This window comes from Pleurodeles waltl, chromosome 4_2, assembly GCF_031143425.1.
Source record: "Pleurodeles waltl isolate 20211129_DDA chromosome 4_2, aPleWal1.hap1.20221129, whole genome shotgun sequence".
Classification (NCBI taxonomy): Eukaryota; Metazoa; Chordata; class Amphibia; order Caudata; family Salamandridae; genus Pleurodeles; species Pleurodeles waltl.
The window spans coordinates 103232625-103255631 of record NC_090443.1 but is presented as its reverse complement, the minus strand read 5'-3'; the positions used below and the strand labels follow the sequence as shown (position 1 = coordinate 103255631).

Here is a 23007-nt window from a genome sequence, read left to right as displayed (position 1 = left end):
AGTAAGTGAAACACAGAGGGAGAGAAACAGAGAGAAAAACGTGGACAGATACAGAAAGGGAAAGACAGGAAAACAGAGAGTGACGGATAAATACAGCAACACAAAGAAAAGACCAATATACGGAGTCGGACATAGAAAGGGAGAGAAAACCGGGGACAAACACTGAGAGAAAAGAGAAAGACGAGACAGACTAAGAGATATGGAGAAAAGAGAAAGACAGAAATCAAAGACAAAGCGATACACAGCGAGAGACAAGTATAGACAACAGAGAAAACTACTGAACAGACCCCTCACAACGTGGACAATTTACTGTGGTGGCAGACACCACTAACATTTAATACCAGCTTTAACTCTTTACCTAAATGTGCTGGAATTCACAGTGCAGAATACTGGGCGCACCGTACTGTGACATTTTCCTGAAAAAGATAGTCCCTTGGTTTCCATCAGAAGGAGTGCCACCCCAGTTGTTGGCTAGAGTACTAGTTGGAAACTGTGGTAGCATGAAACATGGCTTTAATCCATTTTTAACTCATTCCTCTGTCTCCATTTTTTGTTCAAGATTTGTAGTATTTTGAATTAGTCTAAAGGGTACTAGTAGACTTGTGGTTAAAAAAAAAAAACTGGATATGACTGCGGCGTGCGCCATCTCATTATCTATTCACCAAAAATGTAATATGGTGTTAAATTATATATAGGCTTTGTAAAAACAAAGTACTTAATTACACTATCTGGTTTCCAACTTTCCCAAACTGTTTGATGCTGGGCACCTTGTGCCTCTGTCGTCTAATCTGACAACAGGTGTGCAATTTGATAAAAAGGCTTACTGAAAGAAACACATATCAAATGGATATTCCTAAACAGGCAACCCTCCGGGGTGGTTTCTAAAAACATATTTACGTTTTTTTAATTGTATTTTCTAAAATAAGGTCAGGAATGAGGAAAATCAAAACAGAAATGCAATACAATCAAGCCTCAATCGAAAGGACAGTAAAAACATTACCACATTACCTTTTGTCAAATGAAAGGCATTATAGTTGCAGTCATAGGGCAATTTCACACAGAGGCATTAAGACATAATAGCAAAGCAAGTCCTCTAAAAATAAACATTTAGACGCGTCATAACATTCTATAATGCTAAATCAGAGACTAGTGCACAGTTGGTTCATCCCATTCGAGCAGCATCTAGCATATACAACAGCTGGCCATTTGAAAAACATTATTTTAAATTCATACTTATCAATATAGGCTTCAGTTACGTTTCTTCACATCAGGCTGTTTCATTCAATCCAGAAATTGGCATAACGAGCCACAAATATCAATTGGTTTGTTATGGGCGTGTTGAAGAACAGCATTCAGCCGGGTCATTTTAATGAGCAGAATCTTGTAAGTACTCATCTGTTTTAGTTGGGGGAAGGGGACGGGGGATAGTCCCCTTAAATATGCTATTGCAACTCCACGCTTGGCCAGCAACAGCTGGTGAATGAGATGTTCGCCACATAGCCGAGTTTGCAAGTTACGGGGATAGAATCACTGAATACTCTATGATGTTTGTTTTCCTTTATGTTTTTTGTTTGTTTTTATAACAAGGAAAACCGACAAGATCTCATGCAGCAGTTGAGTTACATAGGTTGTTGTATCGTCTCTATTCTGCATGTCATACCTTCGTTCTCCTCCCAACAGCAACATATGCCATCTAAACTCCGACATGTCTAACATATAGTCAGATCACGGTTAATGACGTCTGTACCCCATCCCAGCCGTTTCCGAAGCGTCGTTGGTGTTTAAAACTAGTGCAGTATAACAACATACACACGAAGTATCAAAGAGCGCATTGCTGGACACTCTGCACCCCTTTACAAGCTCTCACCCACTCCGTCTGTGACATCGTCATTCAAATGGGTCCAAATCCGCCAACTCAAGCTGGGGCGACCTCTCTCACGGCTGTTAGATGAGCATCACCTTGTAAATACCAGGTAGCTTACAAAAGGGGTTCAAATAAAGCCTTCTCCTCCTATTCTTCAGGCAAGACAGCCATTCAAGATTGGGTTACTAATTTATTAGTGCTGAGATTGCTCAATAGGTGTTGGAGGGTGGATATTTATTGCATACTCTTCTCAGATCAGGTGTTTTTGTTTCTAGAAATAGTGGTTTCCTTGACTTATATAAACTGGAGATTTTCCTCACTTGCTCTGCATAAAAGAGTATTGAATGTGTAACTATAGAGTTTGATTACAGAATTCTTCAACAATACCCTAGGCTCAGTTAAATTGTATTTTGCAGTTTTGGAGGCCTTTAAGTCTACTTATTCGGTGTGGCAATTGCAGAAACTGCAGATCTTAGAAGATTTTCGTCACATACAAGTGGAAAAAATTGCTGTACTGAAACAACTGCTGATAGATAATTACAGTTTTCCTATGCTTGGAATGTAAACGAGTGGCTTATGGAGCATATACATATGGACAAAGTGGAAGACAGTGTGACAAGAGAGCTCAGAGATATTATAGTACCCTTAGAGCTCAGCCAATCTATATTGAAACCTACACATCAGGCTGGACACATTATAGAACAAGTGTTCTCCAACAAATCACTGTTAGTGGAAGATCCTATACCTATGGGCGGTACTGATCATTAGTTGATCAAATTTGTATGGCAGGTTTTAACAAAAACTGCAGGCTCCGATGCTGTGTGTGTAGAAACATATCGAGCATCTCAAAAAATTCAACCGCCTTTTAAGCTAGCTTGCCTTCTTTGTTAGGTGAGCTACAGAAGGATGTAGAGCTGCTGGACAACTGGATTAAGTATGCCATTGATACTGCATCCCTTCCTTTCCCCTGCAGAACCAGCAGAAGTAGGCCATACTGCCCCTGGTTTTCAGATAATCTTAAAACAGAGAAAAAAGTTGTACAGTTCTAGAAAGGCAGTGGAGGAGAGAGTAGAATATTGATGCCAAGGAAAGATATAAATTAGCTCGTAAGAAAAACCATGTGGATGGTTATCCGAACTGCCAAATACAGCCTTCTAGGAAAATAAAACTGAGAATTCAAAGAATAATTCTAAAGAACTTTTTTGCTATTGTCAAACATTTTACACCTTTATCAGCAAGTGTTAGGACTCACCATGCATCTCCAGTGTGGTGTGAACAACTAGTAACTTATTTCCAGACAAAAATTCTGAATAATCAAACCAGTCTGTCAATGGATCAAAGCCAGGTGCAGAACTAGTTGACAAATTGCAGGCTGAATGTATAAACCCAGTCTCGGCTACCCTCCTTTTGAGCCAATAACTTTGGAGAGCTCACTGCAAGCGATACGTACCTTAAAATCCGGGCTCACCCGCAGATCATGGTTTTAAATTATTAGCGGCGGGGGCGTCCATCATCAATCCTCTAATTAATATGGGTAACTCAACATGTCTTTAACAACTCCAATAGTACCCTGTTCCTGGAAACAAGTTAAGATCTTGCCCCTACTAAAAAACCTTCAGCTGATCCTTGCAGCACCTCCAAATACAGGCCTAATTCTCTTCTTGCTTTCTTCAAGATCTTGGAAAAACAAGTGAACCATCAGCTATCAGCCTACTTGGATGGCAATAATCTACTTCACCCTAGCCAATCAGGCTTTAGGCCTGGGTTTAGCACAGGGACTGCGCTAGTGGAGGTGGCAGAAGACTTTAAAAGCACTCTTGATTAGGGGGCGGGATCAAGGCTATGCTGATAATGTTAGATTTGTCGGCTGCCTTTGATATTGTCCCCCACTCAAAACTCCTAGTGCCTCTCCATGCTACTAGGGTGTCAGGATTAGCCTACGACTGGTTCGCCTCCTTTTTGGCTGGTCGGAGTCAACAAATTTGCATGCCACCTCACTCGTCAAAACCATGTGAACTAACAGCTGGATTTACCAGGGCTCTGCCTTAAGTCCCACCTTGTTCAATTTGTTTCCAACTCCTTTGGCCTGGATTGCTGAAGCCCTTTGGCAAAAATTATATCCTATGCTGACGGTACTCAACTGTTATTCTTTTGCGGTAAGGGTGAAGACCTATCAGGGGCGCTGATTAATTTCTGTCTGTCTATTGTTTTCTAGTGGCTGACTAGCCTCCAGCTTAAGTGCAATGCTAATAAAACTGATTTTGTTTCTTGTAATATTGTGCCAGAATTCTGGCAAAACTTTAGGCTAGATGATGTGCCTCCCCCCCTCCCCCCCCCAGCTGCCAAGAAGGTTCAGTAAAGAACATATGGTTCAAATTTGATGACAGTCTCTCTTAAATTAGTTCTAAAGCCGGTAGGTGTGTTGGGGTAATGTGCTCCTTGTGGAAATTCCTACACATTTTGTCGGTTTCTGCAAAAAAAGTTGGTGATTCAGGCCTTGATTACCTCAAGATTGGACTATGGTAATGCCTTGTATTTTGGACTACCAGAACAACAACTAAATAGACTCCAAGTAGTTCAAAACACCGCAGCCCGCATACTGTTGAACTTGCCAATCAGAACACAGCTATCCCCCCAATTGCGAGCTCTGCACTGGCTCTCTGTCAAAAAAGAATTCTGTTCAAAGCTCTGGTATTGGTACACAGTGCCTTTGCCTCTGGTGCTGGTTACCTTAGAGCTCGGTTTAGATTTTATAACTCTCAGAAAAATTTGAGATCGGCAAACAAATTGTCTGCTATCATTCTCCATATTCATCGCGCCAGGATGGGGGGTAGATTGCTGGCTTATCAAGGGGCTCTGGCATGGAATAAGCGCCCACTAGAACTTCGAGCTCTCAGCAACGCTGCAATGTTTAAAAAGAAGCTTAAGACCTGGCTTTTTGTACAAATCTAGGGCCTTCTATGTGCATTGATTAGACCTGTAGGAACTCGCTAGGACACACTTAGATGTAGCTGTGTGCTCTATAAGTTGCCTCATCATCATCAGCAGCACCAAGACTGTCCAGAAACGGAGGTAATAGTTCTCTGTAAATATGCTGTAGCCCACTGGTATGGTGACAGGGAGTGCCTTGGGTAATTACTTGGGCTGCATCCTAGTCCATTGTTATTTTGCACACTGTGCCACATCAGTTTGGACCCTGCCATATGCAAATCAGTCTTGACCCTACTCGAATGGGAACAGTCGAGTCCGAACTGCCAGGCCAGGCCCTCCTTGAACTGGAACACAAGCAACCCAAGGCAAACAATCCAATCCTTAGACTGCAGAGTTTTATAATAATATTATCATTATCCTAGCTCAACATTTAATTAAAGTATGTAATGAGGCACTACAGAGGGGCCAATTGCCAGCATCATTGAGGGCAGCTCTAAACTCCATAATTAAACCAGATGGGGCTGACACGAAATTCCAATCTTTCTATTTGCTATCACTGCTCAACATGGAAAACGAGAGCCTAGCAAAATTCATTGCTGCTAGGTTATGCCCTTCTATCAATAAACTGGTCCCCCATGAACAATCTGGGTTCATACCTGGGTGCACATTCCCATACTTTTTACACGCATGTTGCAGTAAATAAAATAAAAAATCCATTCTGGGATCGAGGCTGTCTGCATTTTTGGAAATGGAGCATGCCTTTGACTCTCTCTAGTGGTCATTCCTTACGACTGTGCTGAAGCATTTTGGCTAGGTTGTGGAGGGGCTTATTGGCCGTCTGCTACAAGATTTAAGGGGCAAGGTGTGGTGAATAATACTCGTTTGCAGTATATTCTAGAGTCTCTATTTACTGGTATAAGGCTGAGATATTCTGTCTCACTTGCAGCACAGTTTGTCCTGATATAGACTATCCTTGAGATGGTGTCTCTTCTCTGTGACGTTTTTCAGGATAAGACTACTACATGATGTAGAATTTTTGGTCAGCGAAAAAACTTTAACCTCAGGGATTTACAGGCTGATATCTCAAGTAGCGGCTTGGATTTGACTGCCACTATCCATGGCTGGATGGACCGCTATTAAAATAAGCAAAGCCAATAGTTCTCACTGAACAGCCTAGCTGAATTGGTAGCCTGGCAGTCTGACACCACATATGTGTGACAGTAACCGAGCTTGCAGACACAAGGTTGGCGTAAGGACCAATAGCAAATAACAGCATCGCATGGTCTGGGGTTGCGATATTAAATGCATTGGGGGTTGGAGGGGGTATGGAGCTTTGTAGAAAGACATCACCTGTGTTGCCAGAACAGAGTTTTCATAACCTCCTAAAGACTAACTAGTGGGGTATTCAAGCTAGCACATGAATTACCCTGGGATGTCAAGCCATGGTAACACCAGTTACATATAGGCATAAGAGCAGAATTAAGTACATATAAAAATAATTTAATAATATTCTCGTACCAAAACAAAAAAAAACAATTAACGCAACCTTGTGTAATGTAACTAGTGCTCATGTAAAAGCACTCGGGTCATGTTTCAGCTTCATAAAACTGCAAAAGATGGACATAGGAAGTGGATGAAAGCAATGTAGCATTGGTCTGGTGTGAGCAAGAGGGAAAGGGCAGCAGGGGGCGGTAGAGAGGCTCACAAGACAGTGGAGAAAGAAAGAAGCACAGGGGTGAGGAAAAAATACCTGGACTTCTGCAACTACATTGAACAAGAAGTATAAGAGGACACTGTTCTCGTTCTTCATGGCACTGACCCCAACATGTGTTGGTCTGTGCGATGTGACGACGTTGCATGTGACTGTTTGGGAATGTTTCTGACATTTTTAGGTCGGCCACGCAAGCGCTCTGGCCTGATGTAATCTATCTCTGGGCTTTTAACCATGCCCACCACACGTCCATCACTGTCACTAGTTCATGGGCTTGCCTTTCAAAAATCCTTTGTTACCATCGGTAACTGCTGTACGTTTTGTCCCTCCTTGGGGCAATTTTGTTACCGCCTTGGCCATCAACGCTCATACATGGATAACTGCACAATTGCTGATACATTTGACTGCGAGTGAACTTCTTTTTCCTTTTGTATCACTCCTTTGCGCTCATGACAGCCGTTGTGCTTTGAATCGGCTTGCTTATGTCAACTTTTTTACTTTTCATTTACAATTTATGTGGCAAGCACCAAGTCATGTTAGGAATTTACAACACTAATAGCTCTAACTCCAGTGAAGCGAGGCCCATTCTGGCTGGCTGCGATACAGCCATAAATGAACGTAAAAGGAGAGGCAGAGAATAAGGCTTGGAGCGAGGCAGTGTAAGAGAGAGAAAGAGGGGCGAAGCAGAAAAAAGACAAGCAGAGACTGGCATAGTGAAAAAGACAGTCACTGGGTGCACACTAAGTGAGGCGGAGAGAGAAAAGAACGATTAAAAAAAGAACAGACACGCCAGAAAGAGAGGGGTCTGGTCTTGTGAATATGCACCCCAGTGACACGGTGGGAGGGGTGAGAGGATGGGGGCCAGCAACATGGAGACAGTGATGTAGTAAGATAACAGTAGAGATAAGAAGCATGCACAGTAAGCGAAGCAGAGTCAGAAAAAACAAGAAAAAAGTGCAAGCGCTATGGAGGAAGCAGCAGGATGGTGGGAAGAAATAGTACCTTAGTCACATTGGGAGCAGCAGACCGGTACAGATTAACCTGAATCTATCTGTGCTTGGTCCCTGTTCCATAGCAATGACTGAAAGTGGAATTTGGCCTGCACTGGCCAATTAAAAAGGCTTTAAAGAAGAGTGACGTGAAGCCAACAAATGGTAAACAATGGGCGAGTTCCAAGCCCTTTTTTTTGTATACAATACTATCTCACAAGCGAGACAAATTGCCCTAGCGCATGCACTTGCAGGCTCGACCCTAAAAATGGAGATTCTCCCCAGATTTCTGTACCTCTTTAAATATACCAGAACTGTTGAACTCTGTCACACTCCTACCCTCCTTCTTACCAGACTGATATTGGCAGGCAAGCTGCCACGTATATGAAGGCTTAGGTACTCCAGACTTTCAAAGCTACCACTGGGTGGCCCAAGCCAACTAATATAGCCTTAAAACCCACCGTAGTGGTCTCTACTGGCCATTAAAGGCCCGTTCCCGCCTTAAACAAGGGAAAGGGCCTTTAACGGTCGGTAGAGCCCGCTACTGTGGATTCTAAGGCTATTAGAACATTCTGCCACTAGAGGGCAGAATGTTCTATCAAATAAAACAAATTCCTCACAAAGCCCGAGGGGATTAAAATCCCCTCAGGCTCCGTGAGGCTTTGTTCACAGTTGTGAACAAAGAGGACGTTGGAATGCTGACGCTCTGGGCTTTTACCAGCGAGTAAAAGCCCAGAGCACTCCATTGTCTGCAATGGAACCCCCAACATTCCAATGTTCTAATGCTATATAGTATAGGGCCCGTGTCTCTTTCCCCCATAAAGTATACTAACAAGTGATATGGGGACCTCTGGATTCTTAAAACCATATTAAGCATCAGACAACCTAGACACGCCTCTGAAATTCATATGCTGGGATGCATGTGTGGGTTGGGTAGAAGCTTGCTAGAAGGGCGGAGCAAGAGATGTTGTACCCTGCCGTGCCCTAACGAGAAATACCTTTGACGTCCAGTATTCAAGCCCTTGGTGATAACTTCATTTTTATGGAGAGATCACTCAGCTTGGGCAGCTGTTCCCACAGGCCAGTTGCTGTTGCTAGAGACTATAAATCGAGAGTTGGCACCAATGTGTTAAATGTTTACATTTACTTTCAAATGAGTTAGTCAACCAGGGCAGTGATTCCCGCTTTGCCTCTAGCACAGCCTGAATTAATTGTTTTGACTCAGAAATTGAGGGCAGAGGATCTTGGTGATACCAAAGTTGATAAGGCTTGGATATATGGCTGCTCCCAAGTGAAGCTGATTCCCATGAACTACAGATAGAAATTTATCACATTTTTTTTTTTTACATAGAATGTATTACACCCGTTTGGTTCCATAATTGTATCAGTCAATGAGTAACAAATGTCATAGATGTGCTGTGGATGGTGCGGTCTTACTTCACCTGGCTTGGCAATGCCTTGCTAAACTCTCTTACTGGTCAGTCTCAATGAAATATTGATTAACATTATAGGCTATTAGTATAATGTGGCTTATAAGTAAGGGGTGCAACCAATTTCAATGACAGAAGCTAAAATAGTTCTCATTCCCAAGCCTGGTAGGGGCCCAACCCATGTCTCATCTTATCGTCCACTCTTCATGTTAAATGTGGAAGTTAAAATACAAAGCAAAGACCTTGCTAATCACCTCCTAGAAGCCGTCTCGGGTGGATGCTTGAGGACGTATGTGGTTTTATACCACAGAGAAGCACTCTTCACAGTATACGCCGGCGGACACACATGTAGGCTGGTTACAAAACTACAGTGCCCCCATCAGAGACAATCTCAACAACAGAAACATCCCTTAACATTAACATGCAGCATGGGTACATGATCATTGAAAACCTTACTTTATTTTTTATATACAAGAAATAAAATCTAGATTTACATAAAAATTCAATCCAAGGCATCCCCTATCGACCCACCACAAAACTGAAGGACAAAGAAAAGTGCAAAAATCCAGTGCTCATGATCAGAAAAGAAGGAGATAGTAAATCTCACACGAATCTATTTACAATTAACTAAAAAACAGTCTGTTGGTTAATCATTTTCTGCATTGAACTAATCTTGAATTCAAAACAGCATTAAATTCCCATTTTAGTCATTCATTAGCACTACAAACAATAACCAAATCGAGGCTGAAGCATCATCGCCGACGTTTCGACCCCCTCACGCTCTTGGGCCAATTCCAAGCTCCACAACGGGTCTTCTTCAGGACTAATTGATAGGGAACCCCTAAAATAATCCATAAGACTCAATCAACCCATCTACGAATCATACCACTATGCTGCAACCAATCACCATACATACTTACCCTTATTTCAAACCATCTCATAAGGCAACAATCTTTTTAAAAGTCACTTGAAACCGACCCAAATCTAACAATCCAATCAAAAACCAACTCAATTAGTCACCTCTTCAGACCCCTTACACAAATTGACCTAAGAAATGCTCCCCACACACTCTTACCCAACATATATAACGTTTCCTTTTTCCTCCTTAGATGGTAATCACATCCCATATATTACTTCTTCAACATTAGTTTTCTCCTTCAAAAAAATTAAACATTTCCTTCATGTATCCATGCATAATCTATCGCCAGTCAGTAACATAACACTATGCATTTTACTTATTGACTATACCATGCTTTTCACCTGATCAGGTCCCCTCTATCTCAATAATATAAAAAATACAACCAAAATCTTGTGCGTCCCAAAAGGCCCTCACACAAATTTCCAATACCATTTCCTGCCCATTTACCAGTGCATAGCCTTAAAAAAAGGTACATTTCCCACTCAAAATATCAACATTACCTTGGGACCGCTAATGTCCTATTCGTATGTCTTTTCGAAGCCGCTTTCACCAAACAAAAGGCGCGGCGTGTGAAGGACCGTACTTTTGTATTCTTCATCAGCGTGTCCAATTTCCGGTGTCTCCAGGCATGTTTGGAATGCCAAACATGCTTCCTTCGTCAGTTTCTCCTGCCCCGAGTGCCCGTCAAAGAGACTGGCAAAAGAAGGGAATCACTCCACCTACCGGCACATTTAGTAAATAACACAGATGTGCTGTACTGATTCGAATTCAAGACTGGAATTCAATTGTTTAATCAATCCTGATACACATTCAGTCCGGAATATTGATGCTAAATTCATCATATAATTCTTATAGTTATCAGAGAATAACTTTCCCACCTCAACTAAACATTAAGGAGTCCTTCATCTCCAAATGACAAACCTAATATCTCCACGTCCAAAATCGAATTATCATCCCGCGGGACTATAGAGGCAACTAGAACTGTTGCGTGGGTTCTATGGATCTAATTTTAAATTCCTCTGTTAGTCTTATTACCACCCATCTATCTAACAAATTATTATATTTGTAAACTCAACACCATATTTCTTATGGGAACACACCTATTCTCAATTAACCATTGACCAAACTATCTGTCTGCCTAGCTATTTCCTCATATTCATTAAGGCCCTGACTAACCGAGTCCAAAAGGTGAATCCACTTACATTCTCTTACATTCAAAACATTCGCCACATTCCCCCCTCGTTGATTAGGAGCGATCTTATAAATCACCAACCATCTTAAAGAGTCCACTGGATGGTTCAATGCAGTAAAATGATCCACCAAAGGTGCACCTTGTATTTTGCATCTGATACAGCTACAATGCTGTAAAATCTGTACCTTCATTTTCTGTTTAGTCTGACCAACATATATCAAATCACATAGATCACATTCATACTGTTACAGTTCGTAGGTTCTTTAAATGTCACAGAAACATGTTTGTACTTAAATATTTTAATCTCCAAACATTGTGTGCAGGGAGGCTGGTCAGATCAGGGTTGCAGCCTGGCCCTGCTTGATATTGAACTGGCCTTGGACTCTGTCTGTTGGACATATCTATGGAAGAGCTACATGGCATGATCTATACTGAATGGATTAAGGTATTCTACACCCAGCTACTAGCCCAGGACGAACCAGCACCATAGTCTGTGAGTAATTTAGGATGGGGTGTAGGACAAAAAGGTCTGCTCTCTGTCGCCCTTGCTCTTGCGATGGAACCGCTGGCCTGCAGGCTATGAAGTCTGCTTAACCTTTGGGAAATAAAGGTGGTGGATACCATCCATTCAGTGTCCATGTATACCATTACCAATCTGGTGTACCTGCAGCATCCAATGTACTTGGTTATGATCCTGTGTCAGGACCTCACAGAATTCTAGGAGATCTTGGGTCTCCATACTAACCAATACAAATCCAAATTTTACCTTAAGGTGGGACTGCGAGGCCTAAATAGTGATGACCTCCCTTGGTTGGGGATTCCCTGTGAAACATTTTTTTTATTTTTTATATCTAGACATACAAATAACATTGGATGAGGACAGCAGCCATACGTTAAATATGGGGTGCGTGGTGAATGGCCTATAGTCATCCATTACGTTTTGGAAAACAATCCCACTATTGGCCATGGGACGAGAAGCAGTAGCAAAAATGGTTTTCTTACCCAGATGTCATTACGTGTTGCAGGAGGCCATCTATTTGATCCCTCGCCAAACATATGTAGCCCTCACCCTCAACCAACTGATGGGTATTCTGATATGGGCAGGCAAAAGGAGCAGTTAAACCTGACACTAGAACCTCCAGCCCTCCCTGCTCACATACCAATTTCAGACATCAAACTCTAATTTGGTGGCCCAGTTACAGCACACTGTCCACTGGCTGAACGATGAGGACAACTGAGAGAAATGCCTCCTCAGAAGCTTGAATAATGATGAGCCACGCCCCTCTGCACTAATGAGGGTCAGATGGGTCCCAGATCATCTCCCTTACGTGATCAACATGGCTGTTATGTCTGTAACAGAGTGTCACAATAATTATAAGACTGCCCTTGGCAGCTCACATGGCCCTGTGGCATATCACCTCATTACCCCTACATCCCTTGTCCTCATCCCAGTCATTACGACATGAGGTGATGTCACCTCGCAACAGGGAACAAAGAACAGGAGGATCCTAGAACACCAGCCCCACTCACCCAACCTGGGTGCCATAAAGGGGTCTGGCACTCTCTCTTTTTGTTTCCTGCAACACGGATGGGGAAGAGGGGTCCCTGCTGGGCTGAGACCGTGCATGCTGTGTGGCCCACTTACATTTCCTTCTGGGCTCAAAGGACGGCGGGCCTCTGGAGGATATGGACCCTGCGTTACCAGATAATGTCCATGTACATTCTGTGGTGGCCAGCCTGGTGGGTCAGCCTTCTATGGCAGAGGATAACATTCTGAGAGACCGTGTGGGCAAGAAGGTAGATTCTGCTTTGCAGTAGGTATTCTGTGGGTCTCATGCGGCTATGAGGGGTGGAATTTATGGGCATGTACTGCGCAGTCCCTGATCACCAACTACAAAATCCTGTTTTTTGCCATTCAGCAATGTGATTATTGCCTCCTGTTGTTGAAAGGCCTGGAAGGGCAAGTTGAATTCCTTTCTGACATTTCCTTTGATGCGAGATCGGCGGCATCAGCAGAGGGTGCCTCAATTGCTGCACAGCGGAACCTCTATCTAAGGGCTGGAACACTGACGCCGCACAGTGTGCAGTGGCCCTTAAGATGCAATTTGAAGTTCTTGTCTCTTTGGTGTTGGCCTAGAGGCTAACTTGCATCGCATCTTCAAGGAAAGAAAGCACTCCTCTTCTTTCCAATGGCATTCTTCCAAAGGTGAGTCTTCTTCAAGGTTCAAATCTTCCTTTCGGCAACCTTCACGTCATTGGCAGAATTCCGATCAATCAGCCAGGTGTCAACCCCGGTCTTCCTTCTGATCCTTTAAGAAACGTAAACCTGACCCAACCCTAAGGAGTAGCACCCCTGAGTAAGCAGAGAAAGAGCCCTCTGTGTTACAGGTCGGTGGCAGGATTTGAAGATTTGCTTCTCGGTGGTGCCTACTGACCTCGGATCAATGTGTTCTACAGGTGATATCCAAAGTTTATCTGATAGACTTCCAGTCTCCACCAGTGACTATGGGGACCATTCCTACTCAGTTGCCTAGAAACCCTGTCAAGTGGAAGGCATTGTTGGAGGGGATTTCATTACTTCAGGAGAGGGGTGCTAATGTTCCTGTCCCAAAAGGAGAGTGGGGTCAAGGCATCTATTCCATTGTCTTCCTGGTTCCTAAGCAGTCTGGGGATTTGCGCTTGGTCATTGATCTGAAGTACCTCAACTATTTCATTCTAGATATAAAATTCAAGATGGAAACCCTTCAAAGGATTATCCTTCTGATTCCGCACAACCGCTTTCTGATGACCTTGGTCCTTATGGATGCTTACTTCCACATTCATATTGCCACCCTACATCCCTAATTCCTGAGGTTTGCACTGGGGGAGCGCTACTGGCAGGTCATACCTCCCTTTAGGCTTGAAATCAGCTCCGAGGGTCTTCACCAAAATTATGGCTCCAGTGGTTGTACCCCTACAACTTCTGGGAATCCCCATTTTTTCCCTACCTAGACGACTGGCTCCTACATGCTCAAGTATAGACCTGCTCTGTCACTTCTGGGATCAAACATGGATGTTTCTCTCCAGTTTGGGCCTGCTCCTAAATCTTCAGAAATGCCATTTGCCCCCCTGGAAGGATTTCATCTTCATCGGGGCGCGTTCCAGGACAGATTTGGGGAGGGTTTTCCTGCCCGAGAAGAGGATCCTCCGTGTGCAGTGTTAGACTTTTCATCCTTGGCGTGGTCTCCCTTAACTTTTTGCCTCTGTTTCCCAGGTTGTTGATGTGTGCTGGACTCTGATTTTGCTGTTTTTGTTACTCTGGGCACTTTACCACTGCTAACCAGTGCTAAAGTGCAAGTGCTCCTTTACAAAATGTGTATGTAATCAGCTTTTCCATGACTGGCATATTTGATTCACTAGTAAGTCCCTAGTAAAGTGCACAAGAGGTGCCAGGGCCTGTAAATCAAATGCTACTAGTGGGCCTGCAGCACTGGTTGTGCCCCCCACATCAGTAGCTCTGTAGTCATGTCTCAGACCTGCCATTGCAGTGTCTGTGTGTGCAGTTTTAACTGTAAATTCGACTTAGCAAGTGTACACACTTGCCAGGCCTAAACCTTCCCTTTTCTTACATGTCAGACACCCCTTAGGTAGGCCCTAGTTAGCCCCAAGGGCAGGGTGCAGTGTATGGTTAAGGTAGAACATATAGTACTGTGTTTTATATGTCCTGACAGTGAAATATTGCTAAATTCGTTTTTCACTGTTGCAAGGCCTGTCCCTCTCATAGCTTAACATGGGGGCTACCTTTAAATCTGATTAAAGTATAGATTCCCTTTGGGAGCGGATGGACATGTGGAGTTTGGGGTCTCTGAGCTGACAACTTAAAAATACATCTTTTAGTAAAGTTGATTTTGAGATTGTGTGTTTGAAAATGCCACTTTTATAAAGTGGGCATTTTCTTGCTTATACCATTTCTGTGACTCTGCCTGTTTGTGGATTCCCCGTCTGGGTCAGTTTGACAGTTGGGCTGGTTGCACCTCACACTAGACAGTGACACAAAGGGAGCTGGGGTGTAGTCTGCATTTCCTGATGAGCCATCTGTGCTAGGAGGGAGGGGAGGAGTGGTCACTCCCACCTGAAAGGGCTGTGCCTGCCCTCACACAATGCAGTCTCCAACCCCCTGGTGAGTGTCTGGGGCCTGGCCTGGGCAAGGCAGGATTTAACATTCAAGAGAGGCTTTGCTTTAAATTAGGCCTACTTCAAAGGAGAAATTGGGTATAAGAAGGACACCCAAAACCACAGACTTTAGATCACTACTGGACATCAAGAGGAACCTCTGCCTGGAGAAGAGCTGAGGAGAAGTGCTGCTCTGCCTGTGAGTGTGCTTTGTGGGGCTGTACTGCAGTTGCTGCTTCTGCCTGTGCAAGGGGACAAAGACTGGACCTTGTGGTATATTCCTGCTTGAGAAGGACTCTCCAAGGGCTTGGACTGAGCTTGCCCCCTGTTCTGAAGTCTCAGGGCAATCAAAGACTTCCCTTACCAGCACCTGGACTCTCTGCTGAGACTCCTGCCCTGACAAGTGGTGCCCTATCCAGCCCCTGGGCCCTTGAAAGGAAAAGCTGGTGAAGATTCAAGGAAATCGACTTTGGACTACTCCGGACCGACGCCGCTGTTGAATCCGGTGACACCGCCTGCAACCGACTCTGTGATCTTCGCTGGAGCGCGACGACCTTTGCAGGCCCGACACTGCTGCAGCCCACCGAAGTCCGTGACTCCGTGGAAGTCGCCGCACCACGTCGTGACCGACGCCGCTCGAAGTGAGTGGATTCAATGTTTCGCACAGACGCCGCAATCCTAGACTTTGTGCATCGGCTTGTTTTTACTCTTCCCCAAGGGACTGTACCTGGGGGTCTGCGTGACTCCGCTGCTGGCGCCGCTGGTGTCGGAGTGTTGGGAACGACTCCGTCACGACGCCGTGTGAACACCTCATCGAAGCATTTTGTGTTTCTAAGCGCTTTTTAAAAATTTAATCTTTAAAAATTCATAACTTGACTTGCGTATGTCGGATTTTTGTCATTTTGGCCTTGTTTTGTTTAGACATATTTCCCTATTTTTCTAAACCTGTGTTGTGTCATTTTGTAGTGTTTTCATTAAGTTACTGTGTGTGTTGGTACAAATACTTTACACCTAGCACTCTGAAGTTAAGCGTACTGCTCTGTCAAGCTACCAAGGGGGTAAGCAGGGGTTAGCTGAGGGTGATTCTCTTTTACCCTGACTAGAGTGAGGGTCCTTGCTTGAACAGGGGGTAACCTGAGGGTCAACCAATGACCCCTCTACCGCTTTGAGTAGATGGATTAAGGAACATACTTTTGTTAAGCATTATCGCCCGAATATTGTTTCGGTTACAGCTGAGATTGGTTGAAGGAGTTTTAAACTCTGAACTTTGATTGCTTCTTTCTATATTGTGTGTTTTTCTGGTTGTTGCATTTATAAAAACTATGATGTTGCATTAGAGGTGAGAATAAATTTCCCCTGCTGAGGAACAGACACCCAATGCCAGTAGAAATTACTGTGAAAACCGTTGGGAAAAAGACAAGGGAAACAAAGATACCAGCAATAAAACCAGAGGAAATGGATAATAATGGAAATAGAAATGGAGGGTGACAGCAACAATAAAGAAATTAATAAGTGTGATCCATCCCAAAATAACTCACTAGCAAAACAGATACGACAAGAGATGCAGGCCACACGATACCCAGGAAAAATTAAAACATCAACAAAATGAGAGAGGGCCTGCAGCTAACTTGGTAAACGTGTGGGAAGTGATCTTTAAAACATCACAAATGACTCTCGTGCACTGACATATCAATCAAATAAAATGGATGCCCAGATAGATCTATTGAATATAACGACAACCTCGATATTAGGTATTGATCAAAAACTGGCGGACCTAAATAATCTGATTACTCGAGCACAAACCCTGGCAGAAACAGCAAATATAGAATGTGCATGCGCTTCAGTAGTAGACAAACTGAAACAAATGCCTGAAGTGTTAAGTTCTATTACAGAGGATTTAAAAAATAATAATCCTGTAGTGCACGGGGAAATAGAGAAGGAATGGAATAAGTGCTGTAAGCAGATGAGGGGAGATGATGAAACAAAAATGAAAGATAACGAATTAACAAGAGACGACAAAGAAGATGTTTCCAAAAACCTAAATATAGGAACCAACCATAACGATATTGGAATCAGCGAGACCAATACCTGTAACGTCGAATTAGAAAATTAGGATAAACCTAAGGTACAGAAGAGTCAAGAAAAAACCAGGGGACCAAAACTGGGAATGACAATAAAAACAGAGGAAACAAATGCATAAAGCGAGGAAAAAACAATGAATAACCTCAAAGTTAGAACTCCTAAATGGGAGGCAAAAGACAGAAAAAAATGGTAAGATGACTCCAGGAAAGATCTTACCCGAGATCGAACAAATAAAATTCTTTCAAATCTTTCAAAGACAAGAGAGGAGCAGAGAGGATAATGCGGGGAAGACCGAAGATGTAAAATTAACTAAGGGAACTAGTTTTGCTAAAAAAGCAGTGAAGGCAGATCAGTCTCCTATTACAATCCCCCCCAAGCGATGGAGACAACATAGTCTGTAAACAGAGTCCCCAATGCCAAAGACAGCAGTAAGTAGAAGCTGCTCAGAGTGTGGGAGCCACAGGAATTCAAGGACCCAATTATCAACATCAGCAGATAAACAATGAGATGCAACTCCTGGATACAATTGACTACCTACCACAAGTACAGAGTGCAATTGGAAAAGATATGAAGTGCCAAGTACTGGACTACGATGATGAAGGAAACAGGGAAAAGATAAAAAGAACTGGGAGGCGCGGTCAAGTGCAAAAATCAACAAAAAGGGAAGACAGGAACTTTTTCGCCGTAAGGCCAAATGTATCAAATAAGACTTTTTACACCCATATATAAATCTAGAGGCTCACATGACATTTTGAACAGGGGTAATATATTAAATATATTGTATGCAATCCCATCACTGTCAAAATTGACATTGAATTATATACTTTCAGTCGAGTTTCTGGCCCATACCGAGGGGAGGGTGCAGGAAGCCACCATGACTTATTTTCAAAATACCTCACTGGCCCAATCAGTAATGAGAAAAAAAGCTACTTTGGCAGCTTGAGGTGGAGGGGGGCGGGGGCGGGGAGATACAATTATGGTTACCCCCCAAGACATGTACCCAGAACCATTTGTGCTAGTAAAACCCCAAAATTGCAGGGGGGGGTTGGGGGGGTGGGGCGTTCAATTATACTCAGTTCTTAGAACTGCTAGAGGAAGGACAGAAAAGCCTGAGGAGATTTATCAACCCCAAAGCCGAGAGGAAAAGGAAATGGCTTTAACAGTAAATGTAGGTTGTATAACTGAGTCACTCCACACAGGAAATGTAGGCCATGACCTAATGGGTATAATGTGGCAAATAGACAATATGACATTCTATCCATTAGTTCATGGAACATCAACGGAGCACAAACCAAAACACAGAAGAAAGATTTAGCCTTTCTATTAAAAGGAAGTCAAATAATATGCCTCCAGGAAACATGGGCGATTGAAGCTTTTGATATAGTAGGGTATGCAGGCCACTACAGACCGACAGTTAAAACAAAAAACCAGGGCCGACCAAAAGGAGGTTTAGCAATTTTCATCGAAATAGCACTAAAAATGGAAGCAGTTCAGGTACCCATAGAAAATAATAACACTCTTGTACTAAAACTGAATAATTGGAGAGATGATATAAACACTCAATTGTATATAATGAATGTGTAGTACTTGAGCTATGTGATGTGATAATGGGTGTGTTACAGGAACCAAATCTTCCAGACATAAGAGGAGATTTTAATATGGATTATAGGTGAGAAGAACAGGCAATCCAGCAAGATAACATATGGTCAACTCCCCCCAAAGAAACAGGGTCGCCCAGAGAAGAACACACGATAAAAGGGCAAACTCCTTAATAAAGAATTTTGAGTCACTAGGTATGAGAATCTTAAATGGGAGGTTTCAATCAGAGAGCCCACCGGAGTGGACTTATTACTCTGCTACGGCATGCTCCACAATAGATTACACAATGGTAAAGCTAACCCTCTGGGATAGGATAAAATCCTTCAGTATAAATAAGACAGCAAGTAGCGATCATGGACAACAAAGAATTGTGCTTTCAGCACAAGTACAGTACCACCAACAGGTACCCGTATGGGTCGGGAAGATTCCACAATAAACTATTGAAGGCTAATATGGTCTAGTAAAGTGAATGCCCAAATAAAGGAGTTAGCTAAAAGTTCAGTAAAAGAAACTGTAGTAGGTGGATTCAGTAATAAAGTCAAACAGTGGGAGAATTTTCCTAACAGAATAATAGAAAAAGGAAACGCAAAGAGGCCCCATAAATACCCTCAAGAAAGGCTAATGGAGGGAAACAGATAGAATGAAACTATCCAACCGGATTTACACAGGGAGTAGGAACAGAAACCAATATATTAGCAATATAATTGTTAATGGACAAACAAACCCTTAAGAAGGTACCAATGTAACTTTGCTTTGTCGATTTCAAATCCGCTTTCGACTCAATGAATCGGAACTTACTGTGGAGGAAATTCACAGCATTGGGCATTCCATCCAGCCTTCTCAAGGCTATTCTGCTCTAGTATACTGACACCTGGCTGAGGATACGGATAGGGGATGGGTCAGTGTCTTGTCAAGAAAAATACATACCTTCCAAGGACTAAAACAAAGCTGTGTCCTGGCACCCTATCTCTTTAATCTGTTCCTAGCAGTCTTAACACATGAACTAAAGATAGTAAACTCACACGCACCAAGACGAGGACCGATGCCTATATCTAATCTGCTTTATGCAGATGATTTTGTTCTCATAAGCCAAACACAGATCGGGCTACAAAGATTAGTGGGAAGGTTATCAAACTATTCAAAAGAAAAGGGCCTTACATTAAATTTAGAAAAGACCAAGGTAATGGAATGCAGCCAGAGGATAAATAAAAAGCATAGATGGTTCATGAATGGAGAACAAGTGGAGTTAGTTCAATCCTTTTGCTATCTGGGAGTACGGTTTGATGTACAGGAATGCTTTACCCAACATAGGGAGGATTTAAAAAAGAAAGGTTTAATACTGTGCGTACCCCTTTCAACCCTAAAAAGAACCTTGAATGGCCCCAGCATTCTACCATTACTAAGGGTGATATCAGCCAAATTGGCACCCAGCCTAACGTATGGCAGCGTTGCACTGCAGGGGCACGATGCAGCGCGGCTAAATACAAGTATAATAAGAACATATAGACAGCTATTTGGCTTATCACCAAAAGCATCGCCAGCACAAATACGCTTGGAGTTCGGGCTAATAAACCAGACATTCACCAAAAAAGGGGTCTACACGAAAACCTGATTCAAAATAAAAAGGATTTAAGAGAACAATATGTGCCAGGTTTTGTGGCAAGAATTTCAAAGAACTAGTGAGCATCCCACTGCGCTCTACCTGGATGTAGCAATAAAGGATTTAGGGTTGCAAGAAAGTTGGGAAAGTAACCTATCTGTAGAATGTTTCAAAAGACGAGTGAACAGCCATATGAAGAGGCTATCTTTAGTGAAAGATAAAGAAATACTATCAAAAAGATCACATACATGGGGAGTATTAAATGATTATAAGTCCCTGCGACATCAGCTCTATTTTGAAGTAGGCTGGTCCCCTGTCCAAAAAATTGGGTTTTTGTATTTTTGACAAGGGAAGTTGCCAGGTGATAATAAAGATTACACAAGGGAGAGGGTGAGCACAAATGAGTTATAGGCTATGCAGTAATGGGAAGAGGAATTTGATACATCTCTTATATCTGTGCCCAGCCTTAGTGCAAGAAAGAAAATGCTTGTTAAAATCGCTCTTTAATCGCTCTTTAATCAATGCGGTATAAGAACTTGCAGACAAACAGTAACAGCATGCCTAAAACCAGGCGACCTAATCATGAACTCCCTTATGGTGAAATGTTTAAAGAGGACACAGAAGAAAATTCTAGGAAATGAGCAAACAGAATTATGTAGCAGGAAGGGGATAACACCACATAGTGAAATATGAATTAATCACTGCATGGGTACAAATAAAGACTGAGATCATGGGTAAAATCTGCCTTTTAAACTGTACTTTCTTTTAAGAGTTGTAATATTTATGTACTTTAAATGGTAATATTGTGATTTTATTTGGTAACATATGGCACATTTTTTGTAATGGTGTTTAACAACTGTACAATAAAGACTTATTCATTTCACCCTGCCTCCAATTAGTCCTTTGAGATGGGCTTGGATATATACAGGAGGAGCCATGAGTGCCAGCCCCATTTAAGGCAACCAGGTTTGGTCGGTAGGGCTGGCATTCTAAGATCCTCCTGTTTTTTGTTCCTTGTTGCGAGGTGACGTCACCTCATGTCGTAATGACTGTGATGAGAACGAGATAAACTAAGTACGTAACTGGGGCAATCTTACAGATGGCGTTCACCATGTCTATGGAAATGTGAAAAAGGGGTGGCTTCCTAGCCTTATTCGATCTGTATCCCAAAAACAGATTTATGTCATCGTGAAAACAGGCAGACTTTGGGATTAGCTCAAGTCAGTCGCTACAATATGCAAAACTAGCCCACACGACCAAGGGTGTGTGGGCGTTCTTCCCGGAGGTACCATCTCAGTCGCAGGCTCTGGCGTTGCTGCCGGCCCTGCCCCGCTGTAGGCACATTGTTTCCCACATTTACCGCTCAATATGAGCAGACAAACCGGCACAGACATTACAGGTGCTGGATAAATAGCAAAACTATTCTAAGTAATGAGGGATCAATAGCCAGATTAAAGTCTCCTACAGTGCACCTTGGAATCCTCATGTTTTTGCAACAAAATATCAGTGTTCGAAAAAACTGCGGTGTCTCAACATTAGAAGAATACACATTAATAGTGCTACAGAGTTGTTCACAAAGTTGACCACCGACCATAAGAATTCTGCCTTCGGGATCGAAGAAGAGGCATTTAATGAAGAGTCTTTCTAATTAAGAGAAAGACACTTCTTGCATGTGAACTAAAAGGAAACAAAGTAGCGAAATGGACCCCACATCGCCGAGAAAAGAGGGCACACTTTCACGAAGACATGATTACTGTAGAAGGGCAACATCTATTTTAAGCCTGTCTACAGGAGTCAGTACCAACCACACCTTCTTAAGGTTATTCAGTCCTATAACTTTCCAAAAGACGCATTTAATTGTGTGTGGTTGTAGTCTGGCTTTATGTCTCATACGTAGATTCAGACCATGGTAATAAAGGGGATTTTCGAGCTTGTACTGTAATCGGCTACCGTCCACTTAATTGCAAAACAATAACACAACAATCCCATTCCGTACCTCTCCCCAGTCCCCACCAACTCACGATGTATTCCCCAACTTACAGTGTAGATACTCCAAACAAATGGAACTGAGCAACTATCTCTACTTGTGCCTAAGTCGAATACTCTAAGAGGTGTATGCCGCCGCCACCGCTGGCATAGATCTGCAGATATTCAAGACAACGGAGGGAGCATTGAAGATTGATATCGAAAAATTTCGAATGCCAAGTGAGCCTCGTATGGTGAGGCATACGTATCAAAGCCACTGAATTAAAAGCATATGTGTCATGCCGTCTCAGATACCCAGATCACCCACCTTATTATAAAATTACACTTTTTGAGACTAAAAAATTCACTTTGGATCACTTGAGTGCCCAAGAGGTATGTGGGGATCCCCAGGTGGTCCCCCCTTTAGAGAGGAATTTGCAAAATGTATGCACTTCGTCCCATTTTGTAAAGAAAAATGTACACTTTTCAGATACCACTCCCAGCTTGGATGGGTATAATGTGGAGTAGGATAAGGTAGCCTAAAGCAGTGTCTTTTTGGCACCCATAAATACA

General features: G+C 42.8%; 1 protein-coding gene across 1 annotated transcript in view; it reads right to left on the bottom strand.

Moving 5' to 3' along the window:
• LOC138292317 (thiol S-methyltransferase TMT1A-like) overlaps positions 1–23007 on the bottom strand; it is a 196682-nt gene that overhangs the window by 103480 nt on the left and 70195 nt on the right. The gene's annotated exons all lie outside the window — the stretch shown is intronic.